General features: G+C 30.8%; 1 long non-coding RNA gene across 3 annotated transcripts; it reads right to left on the reverse strand.

Annotated features, from left to right (window-relative positions):
* Positions 1 to 2,322: 2,322 nt before the first annotated feature.
* LOC121116850 (uncharacterized) lies at positions 2,323 to 6,341 on the reverse strand. Of its 3 annotated transcripts, none has more exons than XR_011779667.1 (5): positions 5,153 to 6,341; positions 2,722 to 5,019; positions 2,585 to 2,652; positions 2,433 to 2,525; positions 2,323 to 2,374 (listed from the first exon to the last, which is right to left on the reverse strand). It is a non-coding gene; the product is annotated as an uncharacterized lncRNA (long non-coding RNA). The 3 variants fall into 3 exon arrangements; XR_011779666.1 differs by having other exon boundaries at positions 2,433 to 2,536; positions 2,581 to 2,652; XR_005863960.2 differs by having other exon boundaries at positions 2,433 to 2,652.
* Positions 6,342 to 11,817: the final 5,476 nt, after the last annotated feature.

The raw sequence follows: 11,817 nt of genomic DNA on the forward strand, positions 1-11,817 counted from the left end.
GAAATCCAATAAATTTGGCACCAGGTCTAATACTATCAGTTACATCAAAACTCATTAATTAAATTAGTATAAATATGATTATTATTTAATAATATTTATTGTATCTATCCAGTTACAGATAATTAATATACTGGTATAATATTATAATGGCATGTGTTAAGTTATTTTCTCAAACGACTAATATCTATATCTAGGACAAGGCTATATGTTTATTTTTGGAGTTTATGTATTCACTGTGATTGATAAAGCCTTCATTTATTTTCTGATGATTTTTAATTGTTCTACTGTCATTTGGCCATCTTCTAATCTATGATAATGTGTTATTACATTTAAAAAGATCCTTATGAATTTATACAAATAGTGAATTCCTGCTCAATATTGACATCAACGACACTTATAAAGATATCAAGGAGTCGTATTTTACATATCAGGATATATATAGCAAGGTCCATTATATAACTTATATAATATAAGTCACAAAATACCAAGACTGTTATTAACTACTTCCTTTTTTTTTAATCCAATGATGTGCGCAAGTTGATAGAGCTCAACCATTTAAAAGAAATTTGATAAAATATAAATAATAAAGGTTGATTAGATTAATCTTCTACTTGTATCTTCCCTGTAAAACTTTGTATGGAAATTATGAACGATGATGGAAAAATGGCATTATGATTTTTCTTTCAGTCATTCAAATGACTCATTTTCAAATACATATATATATATAAGTCGAATTCAAGAGCAAACAGAGTTCCGTTTCATATTAATAGTTGTTTGTGATAAGGATCATTCTTTTGTAGAATTATTTCGACATATATCAAATAGAGATCAATGTTACGAGTATATCATAAATGGATATTCACAAGCTGTTCACAAATAATTTTTACGACCACTAGTAGAATTTCAATAATTGAGAGAAAAGCTTGAATGAAGTCTCAAAAGTAAAGTCCAATATAATCAGACTCCAATCTGAACCTTGTCGATCTGACGACGAATTCTAAACGAGTTACGAGTCTTTCTTACTGAGTCCTAGTCAACTATAACATTTTATTTTTCTAGTACAAATCGAGTCTTCCTGGAGTTCGAAGTCCCAATTACAACTACAACCCGTGTTGGAGGCTCCAATTTTTTATTAGCGAGTTATAATTATAATTAATTGATGACCAAATAAATTTAATAATATTTTCTTCACGTCACTTCTACGTTAATGTATTCAATGTAACTAAAGAAAACAGCACGCACTTTCAATAGATTCCGTGACCAATTCAAGTCCTGAAGTAAAAGATTTCTTTATGAATGATTAAATATACATATATTGGTTACCATAAAAAAAAACCTGAGCAGAATCTAAGAAAAAGTACGATGTACGGACTTGATTTGGATGACGTTCGTACCGTTTGCCCGTGTCTTTTTTTTTAGACGCTTCTGTATTTTGTATGTCCGTATCATTTTTTGGTTCTGTACCAGTACGGAAATATACTTTTGAAACGGAGTTGCCCACCTCTGCATAATACATTACATAATTACCTATGCAACGTCAGCATATATCAAAATATTCCCTGTATACAATTTATAGAAATCTTCAAGATTGTTATGTAAATCACAATATCCCATCTATGTGGGATTCAAAGTTTCTTATGTATTATTATAAGTTGTTCTCAAAAATGTTGCGAATTAAAATTTACTATAACCAAATTTTTAAAAATTTAATGAGCATTAAATAAGTAACTCATATTTAAACAACTAAATTTGAATAAATATAAATAAATACATTAACATAATTACTATTTATATGAGGTCTATTTCATTGTCAATGTACAAAGCCGTTACTATAACAGAAATATTATCAAAAGGCATTTTGTACTTCACGTCTAGATATATATTATCACTATAAGATATCTACTATAATATAAAATTATAGTTGTATGTATGTCTCCTAATAAAAACGTTTAGTCAAGGTATTTATTTCAAAAATGGAACCAGATACAGACTTTAGACTTAAAATAAAAGTTTTTTTAGAGTTCTGAGTTACGAACCTGAGGCTATGTTTCATTCTGATGAAACCAGATTCAAGGGCTCTAGAGAGCAGGTTTGTTTTTTGCTAATAAGTTGATTTTCCGTGTCTCAAAGTTATATTAAGGTATAGGTTTTCAATTCCAAAATGCACCAAAAAAATTAAAAAAAACCAAAAAAAAAATTATTGTCCTAATATATGTATTGGAACATGACCATTGAATTAATCATGTTTCTGATGACCTTCAACTCCGACTAATTGCCCTTGATAATAATTTGAGCGTTCTCCTTTGGTAAGAAATTATAAAACTACTCAACAACTCGATCTGGATTGATGTTAATAAGGGAACAAATCCTCCCCCTACAAATAAATCATATTTAATTATATATTTTTATTTGGGTATAAATTATATGCACACCTTGTTGTCAACAAATCAAATGCATTTTCTACTACATATCTTGCCTTCAAAGATGGTAATTATAGATTCTTTCATTAGAACCAAACATTCTCCCTAGGTATGGTCTTTTAAATTTGGTTTATGTAGAAAGTTCATCACTAATAAATACCTACGTCAATTCGTTGATATTTGTATAAGGTTCGAGGAGGAAGCTCGAATGTACCACTTAATAAGACATCTACTATTGTAAAACAAAAATAAAGCACATAAAAGATTATAGAAATACGAATGAATTTCAGCTAGCTTTTACTCATAGTCTGCATTGCAATCAGCCATAAGAAGAGAACCATCATTCTTTTTATAGGTGTATATTGTAGAATCTAATTTACTGGTAGCTTGGATGCTGATATCCTCCCCATCTTTTGCTCCTAAGTATAAGTATATATATATATATATATTGCTATATTTTTAATATTTAAAATAAGTGAGTCAAAATTAGAATTCACTCGTTTATAAATGATTGAAAATATACAACAAAAAGTTAAATTATTAAGATTGAATTATACTTCACAAGATATTATTGGTGGGATTTAAAAAAAAATTATAGAATATTTCTTTAAATTGTAGGAAATGTATATTTTGATATATGGTGACGTTGCCTAGATAATTATTTAATGTATTTCGTAGAATAACGAATAAGGAAAGTATTCAGAAGAATTATTAAAAAAAATATTGGGTCCTATCTTTCCTTGGAGCTCCGTTTGTCTCTTGGCACACACTTTGAGCTGTTTTCAATCATTTGACTGTCATTTAAGGACCTTATGTTGCTTTATTCATTTCCTTAAATGGTCCAAAAATATTAGCGACAAAAACACCAAAATAGTTCTAAAGCAGCCGAACAATCCTAGATATTCTGTATCTAAATATGTTATGGACGAATCCTAGCTACTCCTGGAAGATTTGTCAGAGGTAACACTAAAATCCTTGTTGAGAAAAATGTAACGAGTTTCTACTCTTTCATATGGAATAGAATGACTCAATTTTTATATTATTTTAATTCGCCATTTTAGGTTGTTACTTCAATCTATTCATATAATGACACATGATTTTGTTAGAATAAATCCGAATTTACTTGTTACTTCTTTTTTGACAATATAAGTACTATTCCTTGGTGGTGTTGAAGATCTTCAAGATGAAGTTATATAGCAGGGAGATTTCCACATAATGTTCTCAATTTGCATATATTGATCTACTGTAAGGGATAAGACTTTCGAAATTATTATATTTTCGGCTTAGTAGGAATTGACTTGAACGAAGTTGAATTGTATCAAATAAGGAAAAGGAAACTATTTACGTTTAAGCAGTAAGGTTTGGACTTTTTTGTTAAATAAAAAGTTTCTCACTGAAATACAACTTAGTATATTCACTGAATTATTTTTGTTGGTATGGGCATCATAATTGATAAGACGATGAAGAATTCACTGAAAGTTATAATTTTCTGTTGAAATATTAACAATGATTGTGATAAATATCAGCAAATATAAAATACCATTCCTTGCTGTTGTTGAAGATCCTGATAGTCCTAGTAGATTTTCCATAATAGTCTGAAATGACCTACAATTTGCATGTCATATTGATCTATTTTTACAGTCATTTTTTGCCTTTGTATAGATGGACATGAATGAGGTGTCAAATAAGGAAACAATTTATGTTTAAGTAGTAGCCTTTGGATATTTGTTAAATACTAAGTTTTTCATTTCTTTAGAACTTATTACATTTACTTAATTCCTATTGTTAGTATAGACATCACAAATTGATATGACAAGAAGAATTCACTTTTAGTTTATTCTTTTTTGTACTAGCTAGGCAGATATCTTAAATATGTAACTTAGATAACATGCAAACTATTTCTTGGTAACTGCAAGCCATTCCTGTTATCGTAAATCATACAACCATTTCAGAAGTTTGACTTTGTGAATAGACGTTGTGCCATATCAAAGCAACGGGAAGGAGCACAAAATAATTCTTTTACTTTTAGGATGTTAGAAGAGATGAGACATTAGTCCTATTATGAATGAGAATTTGGAAGATTGAACCTGGTCCATTAATGCTAAGTTGAAGGAATTAAGAAGTGTTCACATATGTCAAATGTTTATTTCGCTGTCCATGGAGCCCAGAAAAGCAACACTATTGATAGCTTCAGTACAGGAGTTAATTTTAGTGTCTGAATTTATGTAGTGTGATACTAAGCTCTTATTTAGTTCGATATTGTTACAGAAGATCCTAAGGATATGTCTTCTTCCACTTCCAGGAAGCTGCAATATCTAGCCCTTTCATATCTGAATGTATCATTTGGACAAGTGCAACTTTTGGAGTTTTAAGCAACCAGAACCCAAAGGGCAATGATTACGAAGAGAGTTTGTCATACATATCTTGTGCTGACAGAACGGTCTCTTCTGCATACTCCAGATCTTCTTGTCTTTCATTCTCCAAATGCACTCTTTTTGTGCTAGTTGATGCATTTGTTGGTCTTGGAGGCAGTGATGCTAATGAGAGATAGCTTGGCAGATTCAGCCACTTTTATGGGATGGCATCATCTTTCAACCACCTGTGAATATATTAATATGTCATCTATAATAAGTATTATTGATTACTAAAATGGCAATGCAAGAAATTGCAATATCAAAGTGAATATTTTAGAATTTGAAAGGAATGCTTCTTAACTATGCTATAATAATTACCTTCGTTGGAGTTATTTAGATTTTCCTTTATTACGGGATTGATCTAAAGATTCAGTGACAAAATCAGCCACTTTAGAGTGCAGACTGCATAGTCTTGAATTCGCTGTTGGTGTCTAGTCAATCATATTTCTTGGCATGGCCCTAGGCCATTTGGTTAGATTTTTGGAGCCTTTTATGGGGAATTTGTGAAAGCTCATATCCGGATTATTAGTAATGCCGTCATGTCCCTGCTTGCATTCAGGAGTAGAACATTTTTACACCATTATTTTTTAAGTAATAAGAAAAAAAATTAATTAACTTTAATGAACCAAGTTTTCCTCAAGTTTATTATAATTCATTAAACTAAGGAAGAATGTGTCAGCCTCATCGTGTGGAAAAAAATGAGCACGATTTTAAGACGCACTTCCAGTTGTTTTTAGTATTCCTTGATAAAGCTCACCATATTAGAAGAATCGTCTTCCTTTATTTAATATTAATAATAATCTCACTTATCACGTCGCTACATTTATTGTATCACACAACTTTTCCTCCAAAAGTAACAGACAAAAGGCCCAAAATTATCTTGTAGTTAGGGCATAAGTCAATCACACCAACTGCTATATAGTTCTTAATTTCTCACAGACTTGCATCATCATATTATTACTCCTCAATTTTTAAAATACATATAGACTTTATCATAATGACAAAAGTTGGTAATTTGGTATCACCGAATATTTTTTATTTTGCATTTTATTTCTCTGAACAAAAAAATAAACATCAACGTCCAAAAAAAAGGGTTCTTCATGGAGACGTTTTTGATTTGAAAATCTGTAAAATGTCGAAAAAAATATAATTTTGATATTAGTTTTTTAAAATTACCTATTGGAATCAAGTTACAGGAGGTAGATGGCTCGGGGAGGGAAGTGCTAAGGCAGGCATGGCATACGTGTGTCACTAGTGACACGGAGGGATTTTTTCGGACATGGTGGTGAAAAGCTGATAGGAAATTTTTAATCATGGTGTGGAAAAATTAAGCAAAAAGTTTATCCAAATGTATAATAAGCTGAGAAAAATCTCTCGTGCGTGGTAGAAATGAGGCGGAGCTTAGTGACGTCACCTGCCTTTGGCCTGGGTTGATTGACATGTGCGTTGTGAAATTCTGCTGCCTTCCCTTCAAAACTTTATCTTTCTTTTTCAGGATAACAAAAGCTATTGCCTATTAGATGTATCTCTAGTCTTAAAGTCCTTAAATTTAAAACACAAAAGAAATCATGAAAAGATAGTTCATTTTCCCTGATCCTGTCTTGAAATTTTTTTATTGCATCCATGATCCTTATTAATCATAATGAACAACAAGAAAATTAAATTATCTGAAAATTGAACTAATAGGATTTTTTGAGAATGCGTGAATAATCGATATGGTGTTATTGAAAGAAATAGCAAAACTTTTATCATCCCTATACTAAGGTGTGATTGCTTGGGGTAGTTGTTCAGGAGGTAGATGTCCTGTTCCCACAAGGGCATTGCCAAGAATTACTTCATGTCGATTCTCAATTCTACTCTGAGACCAACAAGGACTTACAATTATAACTTCGTTACAAATCCTCAAGGTTATTCTCCGTCTTTTAAGAGTACACACTAATGTTCAATCAGTTTTGCAACATAATTTAATGTATTAGACAAAGAAGTTCCCTAATCAGGGGTTAAATAGTAATAAAAATATCTAAGGCTGGGACTATAAAAAGGGTGACTTCAGGTGGGTTCACCAAAGTGCTTACCCTCTTATTTAGCAACCATAATTTCTACCTTTTTATTAGAATTATCCTTCAGCCCATCTTTACTACAATAGCTTCTTCAATTTTTTGAGGATATTTTGAGACTGTGCACCTGAATTTTGTAAAATGGTCTAGTTGTTCATAAAATCTATACAAACTAATCCATTGGATGCTTGAACATTAAAATTTCAAGACAACATTAAGGAGTACTAAGGGGCTGTTCAAAGTGAACGCAGAGATTGGGTTACGATTGTTGAATACGCCAAAAAAATCATCAAAAATATATTAGACTATTAGTAATAACTGTACTTTTTTGAGGCAGAATCTATTCCCTTTTCTTCAATAGACGAAAAAGACTAATTCAATTTATCTTTACAAAGTTAATATTTTTTCTATCCTTATTGAGAATGTAAGATAAGGAACATCCAATATACATATATGCTTAATGATGATCAATATGTACATTTTTATTAATAACGTTCTCTGTATTTGTAATCTTGTTCTAAAATAATTATTGGAAACGTTGAGTATTATCAATTTGCTATATGACAACTATTCTAAGGGAATTACTTCTCTACCTTATATTATCAAAAAATATAACTCATTCTCTCTCATCGACGCATCAATCTTTTTTATCTTCATCAGCGTACTATAAACCATTTACAACTTCTTCGCCAATGAATTGATCTAATACAAGATATTCCTTGAGGAAATCTACATTGAAGATTCAATAACTAAAATGGCACCACACTGTTCGTTTATTACCTTTAAAATTAAAAAATAAGTAAACTTAATAATGTAAATGTTATGTAATGAGTAAATAATATTATTTTGTGAGATAGTTCTATTGGTATCTTAATAAATGGAAAATTAACTTTGAATTTGATTATCAGTTCTTAAGATCCTATTTTACTCATTAACCACATAATGGATTAATTTTTGAATGTATATTTGTACAAGCAAACGTGTGAAAGACCACATTAATCATGAATATTAATTGAAGAAACAATAAATTTATATTTTTTTAGTAAATTGACTAGTAAATTTTCATATATGTATTAAAATGTTATTATAATATGAATATTTTAAAGAAATTGTCTCATTTAGTTACATTTTCGAAGTTTAAATTAGAGGTTTTAAGAAGAACTCAACGATTCATTTTTTAGTCTTTTTTTTCCGTTGTGATGCTAACAATGTAAAAATTTAAGTTTACTTATCTTATAAAACATTGTATCAATTTGTTAATGATAATAATCAAATATTATTTTTTTGTTTATTTCTATTTTTTTTCAATGAAAGAATATATTATATATATTGAAATGTAGATAAGGAATTAAATTATGCATTTTAATCTATGTCAATTTAGTTCTTCACTTAAAGAGTGGGGGAAACTTTAATTAGCCATCCTTATTTCATAAATTCATTTCCATCGTTCATAAGATTTAATTTTGTAAATAAAAAACAAACGTATTTACTTTTAAAATTGAGCCGAAATACTTGCATTAACTTTTATAAGCAAACATCAAAATTCATTTAATACTAGACTAGGTTTGCCCGGTGTTGCTCAGGACATTATGAAATTAAAATTAATTAAGGATTCTTCTTCTTAATATAAAACAAAACAAAAAATTTAAGAATTATTCTCATTTTGGTTTTATGATTATGAGTATACTAATATATCGACATTATATAGGTACTCGTCTTTCATGCAATTAGGCAGTAGTTGCTTTATTCTGGGTGAGGCGCCGAACTTGCTGTCCCAAATATCCCAAAATACATCACTGCCCTTAGGTTTTAAAGGTGAAATGATGGGGGAAAATCATTTTAAACTTTATCGCCGCCATATTTCTAGGCACCCCATAAGTACACCCTAGCCCACGGGTTGTGCAGGTTAACTGCTGGGCCCGAAGCAAGTTAAATTTTTCTTCCTCCTCTTCCTGAACAACAAGGAGCCTCCCTAATATCCCAAAATATAACCCAGCCCTCAGGTTGTACAGTTAAAGTACCGGACCTCAAGGCAGTTTAAACTGCACCGCCACCCCACTTCTAAGCACCAAGAATCCCTTATAATATACTAGAATACACCCCCGCCCGCAGGTTGAGTAGGCGAACTACTGGACCCGTCGTAAGTTAAATTTCTCCGCTGCCCCTTCACTGAGAACCAAGGAACCTTCCTAATATCCCAAAACATACCCCGGTCCTAAGGTTGTATAGGTTAAGAGCTGGGCCAAATTACAGTTTAAACTCTACCGCCACACTGTTTCTAGGTACCAAGGAACCCTTCTAATATTCTATTATACACCCCCCCCACTGGTTCTGCAGATGAACTGCTTGGCCTGGTGTCAGGAAAAAATTGCAATAGAAAAAAAAGGAAAAGAGTATAAGTGGAAAAAATGCAAAGATTCTTTTAAACTTATATAAACCTATCACTAATATAATATATATTAAAATAAAATAAAAATAAACAAACACGACAGCAGTTCCAATGGAAGAAGAGCAAATCACTTCATTCACCTGTTAGTTGTTACTCATGGATTGACGAACAAGCATTAGAATAATATTATGTAAGAGCAGGGATTTCTACATATTTATGATGCAGGATGTGTCGGAAGAGGAGGCGGTTGGCTGTGGCCCGAGAAACCACTCAGAGGATTGAGGGAGGTAGTCAAATGTCGAGTCGTTGAAGAGTGCGAGGAAAACATTAAATCTCAGTACAGTTAGAATAATATGAAATTGCAAAGGAACGATGGTATTTGTCTCTTCATAAACCTTATTTTTGTCCAAAGCGAACGAAACAGGCTGCATGCCGTTGTTACCTAAAGGCTCAAATCCTCGAACTTGTATATTTAGGACTGTGAATTCATACTTCCAATGTATCAAGCCAAGTTATGAAAACCATATCAAGTGACTTATAGCCTCTTTCAACGAATTTTTATGTGTATGTTACAATGACATTTGAATATGTAAGTATGTTAAAGGGTTCCAAAAATTTTAGATCTGAAGGGGATGATTAACTTTATTTGATGCAACTTTTTCTCTTAATTTTAGTAATGCCAATATTTTCAATATTTATTCGATGGAAACGGAGTAATTTGATGTTTTTGACAGATATTTCGCTTACCTCTTCTCAACAACAATTTCTCTTAAATACTGCAAATATGGCTTATCCCAGCTTCATGTAATTTCTTCAGATGATAAATTTAAACTTTAAGAATAATACTAAACATTCAAAATAAAATCTCTTTGAGAAAAGGAGACTTGAATACCTATTAGTAATTTCAAAAAATTGTACTCTTTCTCTCCTCTCCTACTCAGAGGGATCTGCTCATACTGAGACTAAATGGGAGGGGCTTGTAGTCCTTTTAACATACCTTGGAATATGAAACTATGTTTGAAATGAATAATAATTTGTCTTCAGTGATATTTATCAAAGAATATGTATTACAACTCTATATATTCATTCATTTCTATTTAGAATGATAATCTGGCTCCAATTTAATTTAATTGTAAAACAAATATTAATATAAATTCATTTTCTTTTATTGAATAAACGCAAATACATATTTAATGACGACCCTAATGTAATTATCTAATTTGGTTAATTTCAGTACGGTCGTTTGGGCCAAATTTATGTGAAGGTTTCGGGCCTTCAAGGTTTAGGTGTCTTATATTACTCTTAACTATGACTATTGTATTTTAAAAGTTTGCCATTTGTGAAACTGTTATGTATATTTAACTCTATGTTTACTATTCAATTACAGAAAAATACAATCTCATTTGTTTCTTTCGATCATGCTAGGTATTAGTCCATTTCTTGTTATCTTAAATACACTAATATTTTCTCAAAGGGCTTAAAATTTTGTTTTATGAATATAAATAATCAAACTAGTGATTTCGATTGTTATTTTCTGCTTATGTATGTTTAAAAATGCATAATTTTCAACCAATTTAGATCAAATACCAATCCATGGAAAAATGAAATAAGTTCCCAAATAGGCTGTATATAATCATAAAAGTTACATATATCAATTTGTGATAAAATAGATGTTACATTGGTCAATGTCTAGTCATACTACCTCTTCCAAACACTACAATTATAATGGAATAAAATAGGATACTTAATATCGTATATGTAAATATAATAAAGTAAAATGTTTACTAAGGAGTATCACAACATGAATATGATATATTAGTTATTATCTTTATGTTGAAAAGTATAAAACATTTTTAATTTAAAGGTTATTTTCATATGCTTAGATCGATCTTCATTTATTAAAGACAAAAATACTTCAATGCCCTCCAAGAACTAAAACAAAAGAAGAGATTCAAGATACTTCATACTTAACTAGAGATGCTCAATTTCTGACCACCACCGTGTTTCTTAGCACCAAGAGCCCCTTCAAATATGCTAGAATACCCCCGACCACGGGTTATGGGCAGTTGTCAGAGGTAGGATAAATTATTCCACTGCCGCTTCCCTTAGCACCAAAGAATCCGTGTAATATCCAAAATACACCCTCAAGATTTATTTTGGAACCATATCAAGTCCACAACTAATTTATGATACAGCATCGATCGAGTCAGGTTTTTATTGAATTAAGTATAAACGAGCTTTAGATTCCAAGTTAAGTTGCTCGTCGTAACTGTCGAGTCCAAGTACAATCTTAAGATTGTGAGATTAGAGTCGCACGTCTTCCAAATATATACTCGAGTAGAGTTGTAAGCTTCAATTATAAATATATAGATTTAAAGTTTAAGATCCATGATGAAATTTTTCCCCCTCCTCCTCTATATAAAATTACCACTCACTTTAAGAGAATAAAATGACAAACTTTCCAGTATCATTTTGCATGAAACCTGGGAAACTTAAGAAATATTATTTGTAAACTAATTCAATAAGACGTAATAAAA

The sequence above is a fragment of the Lepeophtheirus salmonis genome, chromosome 4, assembly GCF_016086655.4.
Source record: "Lepeophtheirus salmonis chromosome 4, UVic_Lsal_1.4, whole genome shotgun sequence".
NCBI lineage: Eukaryota > Metazoa > Arthropoda > Copepoda > Siphonostomatoida > Caligidae > Lepeophtheirus > Lepeophtheirus salmonis.